This window comes from Balaenoptera musculus, chromosome X (assembly GCF_009873245.2).
Source record: "Balaenoptera musculus isolate JJ_BM4_2016_0621 chromosome X, mBalMus1.pri.v3, whole genome shotgun sequence".
NCBI lineage: Eukaryota > Metazoa > Chordata > Mammalia > Artiodactyla > Balaenopteridae > Balaenoptera > Balaenoptera musculus.
In genome coordinates this window covers 35,742,180-35,758,107 of record NC_045806.1, presented here as the reverse complement: position 1 = coordinate 35,758,107, position 15,928 = coordinate 35,742,180, and the positions used below count along the sequence as shown (strand labels likewise).

The 15,928-nt window shown below is 37.4% G+C and overlaps 1 non-coding gene across 1 annotated transcript; it reads right to left on the bottom strand.

Moving 5' to 3' along the window:
- Nucleotides 1-5,411: 5,411 nt before the first annotated feature.
- Nucleotides 5,412-5,518, bottom strand: LOC118889352. Its single transcript, XR_005018489.1, has one exon. It is a non-coding gene; the product is annotated as a U6 spliceosomal RNA (small nuclear RNA).
- Nucleotides 5,519-15,928: the final 10,410 nt, after the last annotated feature.

Sequence of the window (15,928 nt, the reverse complement as noted above, 5' to 3'; positions counted from 1 at the left end):
CTGTCATAAATGGAATTGTTTATTTTCAGAGTGTTCATTGGTAGTGTATAGACGTACAGTTGGTTTTTGTTTATTGATCTTGTATCCTGCAATCTTGCTGAACTATTAGTTCTAATAGTTTTTTAGGAGATTTCTGAGGATTTTCTATTTACAAGATCATGTCTTGTGCAAATAGAGATATTTTTACTTTTTCCTTTCCCGTCTAGATGGCTCTTATTTCTTTTTCTTGCCAAATTGTCCTGGATAGAACCTCCAGTACAATGTTGAATGGAAGTGTTAGGAGCAGACCTTCTTATCTTATTCCTGACTTTAGGATCATTGTTCTTTTTAATGTTCAAATTGTTCCATCTTTAGCAAGTAGAACCCCTTAAAATTGATTACTGTGCCCTTTTGACGTCAATAATATTTGATAGCTTCCATGTTTTCTGTTTTAATAGCTTATCTTGTATATATCCTGGTCCAGGGAGTCCTAGTTATTTTTACTGGGTAAAGGCATTGAGAAACCAGTCTGGGTACTAGGAGTACTCATTGCCCCTGAGTTGATCATTGCCTTTTCAGTGGACAGAGCTGGGAAGTTTGTTCTTTTTAGAAAGATAAAAATAAAATTCACAAATTCATACTGGCATCTCCAATTCAAAATTAAGGTTACATGGCTTTTACATCAGTTCCCTGAATTTATATTTGTATCTCTTTTCTATTAGGCTGAGAATATTAGTTCCTAATGACATTAATATAGTTACTTATCTGCTTTATCCTAATATGTGTGTATGAGTGTATATATTTATGTGTTTATATGTATATATATATATCATACACACTAATAGTTTCAAAAAAGCAATAGTAGAATCATCACTAAAAGTTTAAGATTTTCTAAAATTTCTTTTGTCTATAGGATATATCCCACAAGAGATGTACAGTCAACACTATATACTTTAAATTATTTGACATAATTAAAAAATTTTACTTGAGGTATAATTGACAAATAACATTATATATGTTTCAGATGTACAGATTTGATATTTGTATGTATTGTGAAATGACCATCATAATAAGTCTCGTTAACATCTGTCACCATACATAGTTACAAACATTTTTTTTCTTGTGATGAGGACTTTTAAGATCTGCTCTCTTAGCAACTTTCAAATATGCTATACAGTATTATTAACTATAGTCACCATGTTTTACATTACATCCCCATGATTTAATTATTTTATAGCTGGAAGTTTGTACCTTTTGATTCCCTTCACTCACTTCTCTCACCCCCAGCCTCCACCCCCCACCTCTGGCAATCACCAATCTCTTATCTGTATTTATGAGCTTGGTTTGTTGTTGTGTTGTTTCTAAATTCCACATGTAAGTGAGATCATACAGTGTTTGGCTTTCTCTGTCTGATTTATTTCACTTAGTATAATGCCCTCTAGGTCCATCCATGTTGTTGCAAATAGCAGGATTTCATTCTCTTTTTATGGCTAAATAGTATTCCATTGTATGTGTGTGTATGTGTGTGTGTGATCAACACACATACAACATTAACTTCTGATCAACTGGCTATTCATCAGATATTCCCATGACCCCCTCCTTGGGTTTGATTAATTTGTTAGAACAGCTTACAGAACTCAGGAAACCTATTTACTCACTAGATTACAGATTTACTACAGAGGATATTAAAGGATATGAATCAACAGTCAGATAAAGAAATACACAGGGCGAGGTCCTGAACAAGGGAGCTTCTGTCCTCGTGGAGTTTGGGGCCCAGCACGGGCTCTCCAAACCCCCTCCTTTTGGGGTTTTTTTGGAGGCTTCATTAGATATGCATGATTGATTAACACATTGGCTATTGGCAGTTGAGTCAGCATCCAGCCCCTCTCCCCTGCCCAGAAATCAGGTGGTGGGACTGAAAGTTCCACCCCCTCTATTCTTGGTTGGTTTCCCTAGTAGCCCCCATCCTTAGGTGCTCTCCAAAGTCACCTCATTAACATAAACCCAGTTGTGGTAGAAAGGGGCTTGTTGTGAATAACAAGACACCCATTGCACCTTAATGTCTCTGAAGAGAACTGAGGGCAAGAGAACGAATATTTTAATGAAAGATGCTCCTATTGTTCTTATTGCTCAGGAAATTCTAAGGATTTGGGTAACTATGAGCTAGGAACTGTGGATGAAGACCAAATATATGTGAGAAATGTATTTTGGTCATCTGAATGACCAAATCTCTGTATTTCTTATAAATCATAGTATTGTAGAAACCAACATCAAGTCTAAGCTCTTCAGGATTGTCTGTGTGCTCCATCACCAAAGCCATAGCACAGCAAATGTACAGCAGCACATAACCCAGCACCACAAATTTGCTCACGCGGACTTTTCCTTTGTCAAAAAATGCAACGATTGGCTGAGTTAAAGTTCCTCTTTTCCTTATATATCAGTCAATGATTTCAGACTTAAGTGGCTTAATCATTACCTTAGGAAACCTAACATTTCTGGCATTTTTCTTTAGGATAATTCATACGTAAAATTTAAATTTTCCCTTCTTTGGTCAATGTATCATTTAGGATTAGATTCCACAGCATGTAACAGAAACCCAGAGTACAGTGGCTTAAACATGATAGGGGTTTATTTTTTTTTCTCCCATGAAAGGAGTTCCGGAGTAGGCATCCAGGGCTGATATGGCAGCTCTACACACATCTAGGACCCAGGACCCTTCTTTCTGCTCCCCTATATTTGGCGCATGGCTCCCATCATCAAGATTGCTTCACGGTCCATGATGGCTGTTGCAACTCAGCCATTATATATACACATTCAAGGCCGTAGGCAGGAGGAAAGGGCAAGGGCAAAAGGTTAAATCACTTGCATTAGTCGGTTTTCTTTACAAAGCTTTCTCAGAAGTCTCACGCAATGACTTTTGCTTTCACCCTATCAGCCATCAATATCTGCAGGGAAAGCTGGAAAAGTACTGTTTTAAAGCTAAGCGCATTGCCACCCCCAATAATATAGGGTTTCTGTTCATAACAAAGAAGGGGAGAATGAACAGTGGATAGGCAACTAGCAATCTGTGCCACAGTCTGTCAATCTCAGTAACTGTAATTTTGTGAATTGCTTGTAGCACACTCTGAACACTGCCACTTTAAGACAACAGGACCCTTCCATAGGGTCCCCTCACAGGGGAGGGCTTTCCACAGCACTTTGTCCAAAGCCATCCTGGATGCCTCCTATTTTCTGCTACCTTGCTTCTTGCCAGCGCTGTGACCCTACTGCCTCTTCTCTTGCTTGGATTTGGTGACTCATACACTGATGCCACTCTGGGCTTCTGCTTGTGCCACTCAGCCTGGTGACCTACCCACTTCCCCTCATTTCTGATCTTAACTCCTATCCCATTTCCAGCTTTACCATTCCCAGGTGGTCCCTGACCCCTTCAAACATCCAGCCTTTCATAAGGAATAAGTTCTAGTCCTAATGGCTGATAGTTACCATCTCCATCTGTGTGTTTATCTATGAAATCGTAGCCCCCAAATGCTGTGGAATTTTTAATAACTAAGGGTAAATTGCTCCGTGGAAAGAGCACCAAACTAGTAGGCAGGAAACATGGGTTCTACACCTTCATTCTTAATTCTTCAACCAATAGTTTTTTGAGCACTTACTTCGTGTGAGTCACTGACCCAGCTCTGCTACTAATTAAATGTGAGGGCTGGGGGATGTCACTTCGCCTCTTTTTTTTTTTCCTGGACTAAATGAACTTGAAGGCTATTTTAGCTTGTGCTCTTCTAGAAGCGGACCCTGAGACAAGGATTCAGAGGAGTTGTGGTCAGATGTTTTGTAGCACGTCCTCCAGTGGGGATGTGTTTGGTGTTTTTTCTCATGATTAGACTGGAGTTACAGGTTTGGGGGAGAAAGACCATAGAGGTAAAGTGCAGTTCTCATTACATCATATCAAGTGTACAAACTATCAACATGACATCACTATTAATGTTGACGTTGACCACCAGGCTGAGATAGTGTTTGTCAGATTTCTCTACCATAAAGCTGCTCCTTCCTCCCGCCCTGCCCTGCCTTTCCATACTCTTCTCTTTGTAAGGACATTACTACATATGGCCGACACTTAAGGAGTAGGGAGATATACTCTACCTCCTAAAGGGCGGAGTATCTACATAAATTACTTGGAATTCTTCTGCACAGGGACATTTGTCTCTTCTTCCCCACTTACCTATTTATCTATTCAATCATTTATATCATGAGTATGGACTCATGAATACATGGGTTATAATCCAATAGTACTTTATTTTGTTACTCGAATTGTTCTAGCTTTGGCTACTGGGAGCTCTTTCAGTTCTTAGTTCCCTGACCAGGGATCGAACGTGTGCCCCCTTCAGTGGAAGCGCAGTCTTAACCGCTGGACTGCCAGGGAAGTCCCTGACTCCTTGTCCTTTTGCCATACCCCTTGTGTGTGTGTGTGTGTGTGTGTGTGTGTGTGTGTGTGTTTAGCACTACCTTACCTTCTGACACTACAAGATGCTCTAGGCTTATTTTGTATATTCCCTGCCCCAGCTCTAGAAACAGCCATTTCTGCAAAGAGCCTGGGTGCCTTTTTTTTTTTTTTTAATTAGAAAATGGTATTAGAAACCAATATCTAGGCACTAGGTGTGTTCATTGTTACTAGTTCATCATTGCTTCTAAGCATTCTCAGCTGATGGAGCAAGGAAACGTGTGTATACTAACCAATGTATATCTACATATCTATAAATAGTTCTATATGTATTCATCTATATCTATATTAAGCTAAACATATCTCCATACTGATGTCTCCAAGTCTAATCCAGTACCACAAGGATTATTCTAGCCTTCTCCTCTTGCTTGTCTGGAACCTTCCCCTCTAATGGTGAGAAACCTGGCTTCCATGATCTGCCATCTATTTGCTTAATTGCTCATGTCCAGGACACACGTACAGCAGCATTAGAATTGTTAACCTCTACCCTCCATGGGAAACCACTTTATCAACCAGAATGTGCTGCTTATACACAGTTTCTTTTGTTTTTAGTCTTATAGTATCCACTCCTTTCCACAGTTACTTAGGAACTTACCTTTTTTCCCACCCCCTTCAGTGAAGTTATTTCATACATTTGTAATGTAGTTAGATCCTTTTGTCACAGTCTGTATTCCATCTTGGGATCCCTTGACCTCCTAAATGACTTTTAAAAGAAATTTGTACACATTAAGCTCCCTCTGTATGCTATAAAGTTCTATGGGTTTTTTTTTTTTTTTGAGAATTTGTCATAAGATTTATTCACCCAGATGGGAAATATTTTTACAGAGGTATTCATCATAATCTTGTTTGTAAGAGCAAAACATTTTTGAAAAAAATATCCATTAATAGCCAAACAAACAGATTTTGATGCATTTATGTTATGGAATATTATGCAGATAAAAATATGGAACGCTTCACGAATTTGTGTGTCATCCTTGCACAGGGGCCATGCTAATCTTCTCTGTATCGTTCCAATTTTAGTATATGTGCTGCCGAAGCAAGCACAGTTCTATGGGTTTTGACAAATGCATAGCATCATGTATCCGCCAGTATAGTATCACACAAAATAGTTTCACTGACGTAAAAATCCCCTGTGCTTCTCTTGTTCAACCCTCCCCCTTCCTCAAACCCCTGGCAACCGCTGATCCATTTACTATCTCTACAGTTTTGCCTTCTCCAGAATGTCATATAAATGGAACCATACAGTATGTAGCCTTTTCAGACTGGGTACTTGCACTTAACAATATGCATTTAAGATTCATCCATATTTTTTGTGTGGTTTGATAGCACATTCCTTTTTATCACCGAAGGACCTCTTGGTTGCCCCACTTTTTGGTGATTATAAATAAAGCTGCTATAAACATTCGCATGCAGGTTTTTATGTGGACATAACTTTCAAATCAGTTGGGTAAATACCTAGAAGCACAATTGCTAGATTGTGTGGTAAGACTACGTTTAGCTTTATAAGAAATTGCCAAATAGCCTTCCAAAGTGGCTACAGTTTCTGTTGTTCCACATCCTTGCCAGCAATTGGTGTTGACATATTTGTGGATTTTAGGATTCTAATAGGTGTCTATTGGTATCCTATTGTTAAATATAATCTTTGGTAGATTCTTTGGCATTATTTCTCCTACTCTGACATTTTATATTACCTTCCCCTTGGGGTCTTACATCTGGGCTTTTTGGTATCATTTATGTCATAAGCTTCTCACTTTCTCCACATTTCTTGGTAGAAAAAGAGCTAGCTGCAGCCTTGGAGACAGCTTTAAGGGCATTGCTGATATGGATGCTATATCATTTCTCTGTAATGAAATGGGGTGTCTAAAACTAGTACTTCCTCACTCACATCCTTCAAACAGCACAGTTTTGAAGGTGTAATTCCAAGTTTTTGCTGGCAATTGACTGGCCTGAGCTATGATGCCCAGAGAACAGAATTGCTCCAGGAACTAAAATACGGTTGGCGTATAACAACTTCTGAGCCCTTTCCTATTCATTTCTGCCAGGAATTCAAAACTCTGTCTTGACGCAAACTCATGATACAAGTCAGTAGCCCCCTGCCCACATGTAGCTGGGCAAACGCTTGGTGCTTAGGCAGACTCTGAGGCCTCACCACTTCTCCTGTCATCTTTCTTTCTGACCAGCTGCCCGCATCCACGTGGCAGTCTGGGTCCCACTTAGTTATATTTTTGTTATAAAATAAAACACAGAAATGCACACAAAACAAATGTATAGATTAGTGACTTATTATAAGGTCACACCTTCACAACTACCATCCAGGTGGAGAAGTAGTACTTTGCGAGCCACTCCATGCCCACGATCCTGATTTTTATAGTAATACTTTCCGCACACTTCTTTATGGCTTCGTTATACAAGTGTGCATCCTTAGACACTCTAGTCTAGACTTGCTCATTAAAAAATTATTGATTCATCTTTTAAACCTCTTTTAATCTACAGGTCCCCTTTTCATCGCTTTCTTTTCCTTATATGTTACCTATTGAAGAACATGGACAATCTGACCTATAGAGTTTCCCACAATTTGAATTTTGTTGATGACACATTCATGGTGCATTTCAACATGTATCCTGTCCCCAGCTTTTCTTGAAAATAGTCACCTGGATTCAGAGGTTTGACCAGACTTAAGCTGGATTTCTTTTGCAAGACTATAAGCAGTGCTGAGGTCTTTCATCAGGAGATACACAGCATCTGATTGTGTCTCTTTTTGCAACATTAGCACCTGTTGATTCTCATTGTCTGAATCAGTTACTTCATTGAGAGTTGCAAAATAGTGATAATATAATTCTGTCATTTTATTTGCATTTATTAGTTGGTTGGAATAACTTTACAAAGAAATGCTTCCATGATGTACTATTTGGTTACCTAGTGGTACAGTTTGTATAGGAAAAGCAGGATATACATTTGATTCTTTCCCTTTATTTTTCAGATGATTTTTAAATTTCATATTTAGTTTCCAGGTGGTGAATTTGTTCACCTGATATCCTCCAAAGTGGCTAGTTTTAAAATATCACTATAAATTAAAATATTTAAACATACTTTATGGGTTTTAATCTATTACATTAAAAAATAATTGTGGTCAAATACACATAACATAAAATTTACCATTTTAGCCATGGTTAAGTGTGCAGTTCTGTGACATTAAGTCTCCATTGCATTCTTCTACTTATTGAAGCTCAAACTGTCTCATCTGTTCCATTAAAAAAAAAAATCGTTAAATATTTCTTAGTCCAGAGCCTTTTGAATGAAATTAGGGGAACCCTATTCTCAAATTTGCTTTCCTCTTACGTCCCTACTTTCCAATCAGCCCAAGCAAACATGAGCCAAAGTGAGAAGTGAAACACCCCACTGCACAGATGCTGTCTGCAGTGTCACAGTGTCACAAGTTATGACTCACGTTTAGCCTGGAGATTGTCACCAGAGTCAGCAGGAGGAGACAGGCTAAGTGTGCCAAGGTTGAGGTTTTAAAATTAATGCAGTTTAAATATTGATGATGTTTAAATCTGAGCTGAATCTCTCCTATCTTACATATATGCTTTATTAAAATTCATCACTGGATTTTTAATGTATGAAAATGTTTGAGTTGCAAATACTTGAACATTTTTTTAAATTGGAAAATATGTGCATATAGAGCTTTCCCTTTTGAACTTTAACCCAGACTTCAGCAGCTGAATAGACAGCTGCAGACAACTTGCACAATACAGTTGAATGCACAAGTTGTCCTAACCTTTATCCATTTCTCCCCTTTTGAGTCAATTGATTCCCTATTTTTATTTCCCCCTATTTTCCTTCTGGGTTTGCCCACTCAGTTGGATAAATAGTTGGGAATCCAACCTATAAGTGTACAGTGAAGCATTACGAGTTTCTTTTCTAAAGTCTATAGGAAAAATTTCCATAAAGAAATCAAAGCTCATAATGAAATGAATTTCATAAAAGTAAGAGCCCTTGTATAACTGTGCTGGGTGTAAGGAAACCCTGCATCAGGCACCATCCCAAAATGCTTTAAAAATTACAATACACCCAAGTACCCCAATGCTGTGAAACCACTGTCTTAAGAAGTACAGGACAATGACAGGAGATTGATGACCATGTCAAGTAAAACGGTATTTCCAAGACTATTTATTAAAAACAAAGAATAAATAAAAATGAATAATTCATTCATTTGACAAGTATTTCTGAAGTGCCAATTAAATAAAAGCCCTCTGCCCAGCGCTGGGAATATGACTGTGAAAGATCCTCATGGATCCAATGGTTGCAAGGCAGAAGCTACTGATGTCAAGAATTGTGAAGGTTCTAAAATGAATAAAGCAAATGTGGTATATACACACAAACACACACACACACACACACACACACGCACAAGGGGATACTATTCAGCCATAAAAAAGAAGGAAATCTTGCCATTTGTGACAACATGGATGGACCTTGAGGGCATTATGCTAAGTGAAGTAAGTCAGAGAAAGACAAATAATGTATGATATCACTTATATGTAGAATCTAAACAATAACAACAACAACAATGACAGCAACAAACCCCACAAAAAAACCCCCAAACTCATAGAAGAAGAGATCAGATTTTGGTTGCCAGAGACATGGGTGGGGGCAGGGGGAATTAGATGAAAGTGGTCAAAAGGTACAAACTTCCAGTTATAAGATAAATAAGTACTAGGGATGTAATGTACAGCATGATGACTATAGTTAACACTGCTGTACGGTATATTTCTAAGTTGCTAAGGGAGTAGATCTTAAATGTTCTCATCACAAGGGAAAATTTGTTTTTGTAATTATATAAGGTGGTAGATGTTAATTAAACTTATTGCGGTAATCATTTCACAGTATATGCAAGTCAAGTCATTATGCTGTACACTGTAAACTTATATAACACTGTATGTCAATTACATCTCAATAAAACTGAAAAAGAATAAACACTTTTATTTTTAAAATAAACTGTGAAGGATCTTGAGATTCTACCCCATTAACTTGCCACAGTTTCCGGGATGCTGGCAAGAGACATGTGACTTCTGGGTCAAAGGTAAAGGATTTTATTACTCATGGTGCAGCAAGCCGACTTGCTCCCCAGGTCTGATGAGGCTGATGTGGATGGGCGGTTACAGGAGAATAACTCTAAGGTTAGGGAACTTGAATCTTTTATAATAGATGGTAAGTAAACATACTTGCCCTTTGCTGTGGAGGGAGATACCATCTCTATCTTCCAAGCCTCTTAGCTATACAAACATCCATGAAAAGACAGTCCGGAACAAGCCAAGGCCGGTCTAGATCAGCCAACAGGCAATTACTCACAGACGTGTGGATGAGCCTTGCCAAGACCTGCAGGGTTGCCTAGCTGGCCTCTGGCTGACCCCAGACATGTGAGCAATGAACACTGTTGTATATCACTGAGGTTCTGTGGTTCCTTGTTAAACAGCATTATTGTAGCAATAAACAACTGATACCATCACCAATGGCTTCTTAATTCCAAAATCTAATTTATGTTTCCCCCTGTAGCCAGAGCTCTCCTTCTGAAATACAGATCTTATTAGAGCACTTTCCTGTCGAAAAGCCTTCAACTACCAACTGCAACCCAGATATGGAATCCAAAGTCCTTGCTGGTCTGGTTCCCATTTTCATTTCCAATTTCATCCTTCACCTTTCTTCCCCCTGCCATCCTCCTTCTTGCTTTTGGCATTCCACTCACATAGACCACAAAATGTCTCTGCACTTAAAAAAAAATTCTTCAGAGCACTTTTTAAGATTATAAAAGTTAGTTACTCATTTTAGTAAACCTGAGAAGTACAGAAAAGTACAAAGAGCAACCTTCCCCCCAGGACTTTTTGCATATATGGTGTATGCTAATATCAGACAATTTAAAAAAATTGTCACTAGGCGCGAAGGTATTTTCTATTTAGAAAATTTGGAGAAATTAAAAAAAAAACACTGCCACCAGCATTAATAATATTAAAAGACAAATGAAACTTAAGTAATTACAGTATCTCTGATAGGCAATGGGTTAATATATTTACCACATAAATAATTCAAACAAATCAATTAGAAAGTGTATATACACTAATAAAAAAGGTAAAGAATAGGAGCAGGCAATTCCTGAATAACTACAAATGGCCAAAACCCAAACCAAAACAAAAGAAAAACATGTTCAACTTTGAAAGGTACAAATTAAAACAACAGTGATCCACAATTTTTTGCTTATAAGTTTAGCCAAGTTCAAAATAATAAATCTGATTGCTAGCAAGTATATAACTCTCATATACTTCTGGTGTATGTGTAAATTGTTATAATCTTTCTAGAGGGCAATATAGCACTGTTTCACCAAAGACTATAAGATTCTGACTCTTTGATCCTACAATTCTACTTCTGGGAATTTATCTTAAAGAACTAATCAGATATGTGTGTGTAGAAGTATGGTCACTGCCAGGCTGTGTAATAGAAAGCAAGTAGAAATAGTATGGTATTGGCATAAAAACAGACACATAGACCAATGGAACAGAATCAAGAGCCCAGAAATGAACCCAAGCATATACGGACAACTAATTTTTGACAAGAGTGCCAAGAATATACAATGAGAAAGGATAGTCGCTTCAATAAATGGTGTTGGGAAAACTAGATATCTACATGCAAAACAATGAAATTGGACCCCTATCTTACAACATATGCAATAATCAACTCAAAATGGACTAAAAACTTAAACATAAGACTTGAAACTGTAAAACTTCTAGAGGAAAACATAGGGAGAAAGCTCCTTGATATTGGCCTTGGCAGTGATTTTTTGGATATGACATTAAAAGTTCAGGCAACAAAAGCAAAAGTAAACAAGTGGGACTACATCAAACTAAAAATCTTCCTCACAGCAAAGGAAATAACCAATCAAATGGAAAGGCAACCTACAGATTGGAAGAGAATACTCACCAACCATATATCTGATAATGAGTTAATATCCAAAAAAAAAGGAACTCATACAATTCAACATCAAAAAACCAATCTGATTTAAAAATGGGCAAAGGACCTGAATAGACATTTTCCCAAAGAGGACATACAAATGGCCAACAAGTACATGAAAAGGTGCTTACCATCATTAATCATCAGGGAAATGCAAATCAAAACCACAGTGAGCTATATCACCTCACACCTGTTAGGTTGGCTATTATCAAAAAGATAAGAGATAACAAGTGTTGGCGAGGATGTGGAGAAAAAAGAACACTTACTTGCACACTGTTGGTGGGAATGTAAACTGGTACAGCCACCATGAAAACAGTATGCAGGTTCCTCAAAAAATTAAAAATAGAACTATCATACAATCCAGTAATCCCATTACTGGGTATATAGCCAAAGGCAATGAAATCAGTATCTTATAGAGATATCTGCACTCTCATGTTCATTGCAGCATTATTCACAATAGCCAAGATATGGAAACAATGTGTCCACTGATTGATGAATGGATAAAGAAGATGTAGTATATATATTGATATATATATATATACAATGGATTATCATTCAGCCTTCAAAAAGGAGATCCTGCCATTTTGAAAACAAGGATGAACCTGGAAGACATCATGCTAAGTGAAATAAGCCAGACACAGAACGAAAAATACTGCATGATCTCACTTATATGTGGAATCTAAAAAAAGTTGAATTCATAGAAGCAGATAATAGAATGGTGGTTACCAGGGGCAGAAAGTTGAGGGAAATGGGGAGATGTTGGTCAAAGGGTACCAAGTAGCAGTTATGTAGGATGAATAAGTTCTAGAGATCTACTGTACAGCGATGGGGACTGTAGTTAATGATACTGTATTGTATACTGGAAACTTGCTAAGAGAGTAGATATCAGGTGCTTTCACCACACACACACACACACCACATATAACACACACACACAAATGGAAATTATGTGAGGAGATGGATATGTTAATTCGTTTGGCTGTGGTAATCATTTCACTATTTATATGTGTATCAAACATCATGTTGTAGATCTTAATATGTACAATTTTTATTAAAAAACAAAGCAAATAGAAATGACAAAATTCCCAATAATAGGAAATTGACGAAATTAATTATGGTATATTCAAGCAATGGGTTGCTATATGACAATTAAAATAGTAAAGTAGAGCTATATTTATTTATTGACATGGAAAGATGTATAGATATGTTGTTAAGTGAGAAAAGTAGGATACAGAATTGAATGTTTCATATGGTCACCCGTCTATATATCCAGGTGAATACAATATTTCTTTATTGTATATTATAATTTACTATATATATCATTAATATGTATAATTTCTTTAAAGAATACACCAAGATATGATGAGTGATTATCTCTGGGTGGTGGGATTTTGTTATTTTTTTTCTTTTTAAAAATTTTCACTTTTTAATTTATCTAAAATGAAATATGGATTACTTGTATATTTAATTAGGAAATAATAGAGGATTGAATAGTGTTTTCTTTTAGTTATTTTCAATTATATTTTCTTACATTTATTGTATATACGTGTAGCCAACACAGTAGGAAATAAGTTTAAAATGCTGTTGGTTGTGCTTTTCATGGGCTCCATACATCAGGCCACTTCATAATTACTCTCAAGTTGAAAATCTTTAGCACTTCCTTCACTGGGTCCTTGGACGGCAGCCTGGTCAGGGAAACCTGGATCTCTATGAGGGGCTTTCAAGGCTCCCAAGTATGGCGCCTTTTCAGAGATTCTTAATTTGACTTGGATCAAGCATAGTTCATTTGACAATATTTTAGAATGACGAGTTTGCTTGTTGGGGGGAAGATTTCAATGTAAAATGGCATGGATGCCAAAGGCTTAAATAAATAGGATTTGCCGTGGGAAAATTCTTTTTTTTTAAGTTTCTTTTTTTTTAATTTTAATTTTATTGGCATATAGTTGATTTACAATGTTGTGTTAGTTTCAGGTGTACAGCAAAGTGATTCAGTTATACATGTACATATACTCATTCTTTTTCAGATTCTTTTCCCATATAGGTTATTACAGAGCACTGAGTATAGTTCCCTGTGCTATACAGCAGGTCCTTGTTGGTTATCTATTTTATATATAGTAGTGCATGTATGTTAATCCCAACCTCCTGATTTATCACCCCCCACCCCCACGTTTCCCCTTTGGTCACCATAAGTTTGTTTTTGATATCTGTAAGACTGTTTCTGTTTTGTAAGTAAGTTCATTTGTATCATTTTTAAAATTAGATTCCACATATGAGTGATATCATATGATATTTGTCTTTCTCTAACTCACTTCACCTAGTATGATAATCTCTAAGTCCATCTATGTTGCTGCAAATGGCATTATTTCATTCTTTTTTCCGGCTGAGTAATATTCCATTGTATATATGTACCACCTCTTCTTTATCCATTCCTCTGTTGATGGACATTTAGGTTGCTTCTATGTCTTGGCTATTGTAAATAGTGCTGCAGTGGACACTGGGGTGCAGGTATCTTTTTGGATTATGGTTTTCTCAGGATATATGCCCAGGAGTGGGATTGCTGGATCATATGGTAGTTCTATTTTTAGTTTTTTTTTTTTTTTTTTTAAACATCCTTATTGAAGTATAATTGCCTTACAGTGGTGTGTTAGCTTCTGCTTTATAACAAAGTGAATCAGTTATGCATATACAATATGTTCCCATATCTCTTCCCTCTTGCATCTCCCTGCCTCCCACCCTCGCCATCCCACCCCTCTAGGTGGTCACAAAACACCAAGCTGATCTCCCTGTGCTATGCGGCTGCTTCCCACTAGCTATCTATTTTACATTTGGTAGTGTATATATGTCCATGACACTCTCTCACCCTGTCACATCTCACCCCACCCCCTCCCCATATCCTCAAGTCCATTCTCTAGTAGGTCTGTGTCTTTATTCCCGTCTTGCCACTAGGTTCTTCATGACCTTTTTTTTTTTTTCCTTAGATTCCGTATATATGTGTTAGCATACAGAGCCTTCATACTGTTCTCCATAGTGGTTGCACCAATTTACATTCCCACCAACAGTGTAGGAGGGTTCACCATGGGAAAATTCTGATGTCCTTCTTTCCTAGAAACCATACTCTTTACCTTCTTATAGTTCCTGTATTATTTTATCTATTACTACATAACGAATTATTCTAAAACTTAATGGCTTAAAACAACAATAATTATTTATCATCTCTTATGGTTTTTGTGGGTCAGGGATTCAGACAGGGGACAGCAGAGACAGTTTGTCTCTGCTCCACAATGTCTAGGCCTCAGCTGGGAAGACTCCATGACTGGGAGCTGGAAACATCCAAAGGCTCACTCACGCACTCACATATCTAGTGGCTGATGATGGCTGTCAGCCAGAATACCTACACTTCGCCTCCTCAGATGGTTCACATAGCATGGTGGCTGGATTCCAAGAGCGAGTATCCAGAAAGAGAGAGAGTACAGAGCCAAAGCTGTATCCTTTTTATGACCCAGGCTTGGAAGTCACATTAGCATCATTTCCACCATATTCCATTGGTTGGATCGGTCATGAACCTCCACCTAGATTCCAGAGGAGGGAACAGAGACCCCACTTCTTGGTGGGAGGGATGTCAAAGCCATATTGGCCACATACAATCTGTCACTCTTCCCAAATTTCTACAGGAACTCTCTTGGATCTTGGATCTACATTTGTAAAAAAGAAATCCAAACCTCAGAGGACTTTCTTTTCTTTCTTCGTTCCCTTCCACTCTCCCTCCCTCCCTCTTGTCCTTCCATCCTCTCAGTTATAAACAGCACAACCATCAGTGAGTTATTGTTTCACAGTATGATATCTTGCCAGCAGGGTCATTTTGATGGTCTGTCTGGCGCTCCCTAAATAATTATATTTTTGCTATGTTTACATTTTATTTTCCACATTGCCAGAAGAAGGCTGTCTTTCCAGTCTTTTGATATGTCTTATCCAATTATTTTTCAAGAAAGATTGTATAACATTAAGAACATTAGAATTGGATCAATGTTTTTATTTACCAAGTATTTTAACATACTCACTATGTGTCAGGCACTGTTCCAAGCAGGCCCTTTACAATATTAACTTGCTTAATCCTCATAACATGATTCTCAACTTGTAGACGAGAAAACTGAGGCACAGAGAAGTTAAGTAACTTGCCACAAAGCTAAACATGGCAGAACCAGGTGTTGAAACCAGGGCACCTGCCTTCCAAATCTATATTCTTTTTAAAAAAATTTTTTATTGAAGTATAGTTGATTTACAGTGTTGTGTTAATTTCTGCTGTACAGCAAAGTTATACCGTTATACATATATTTACATCTTTTTAAAAAATATTCTTTTCCATTATGGTTTATCATAGGATATTGAAATAGTTCTCTGTGCTATACAGTAGGACCTTGTTGTTTATCCATTCTATATATAATAGTTTGCATC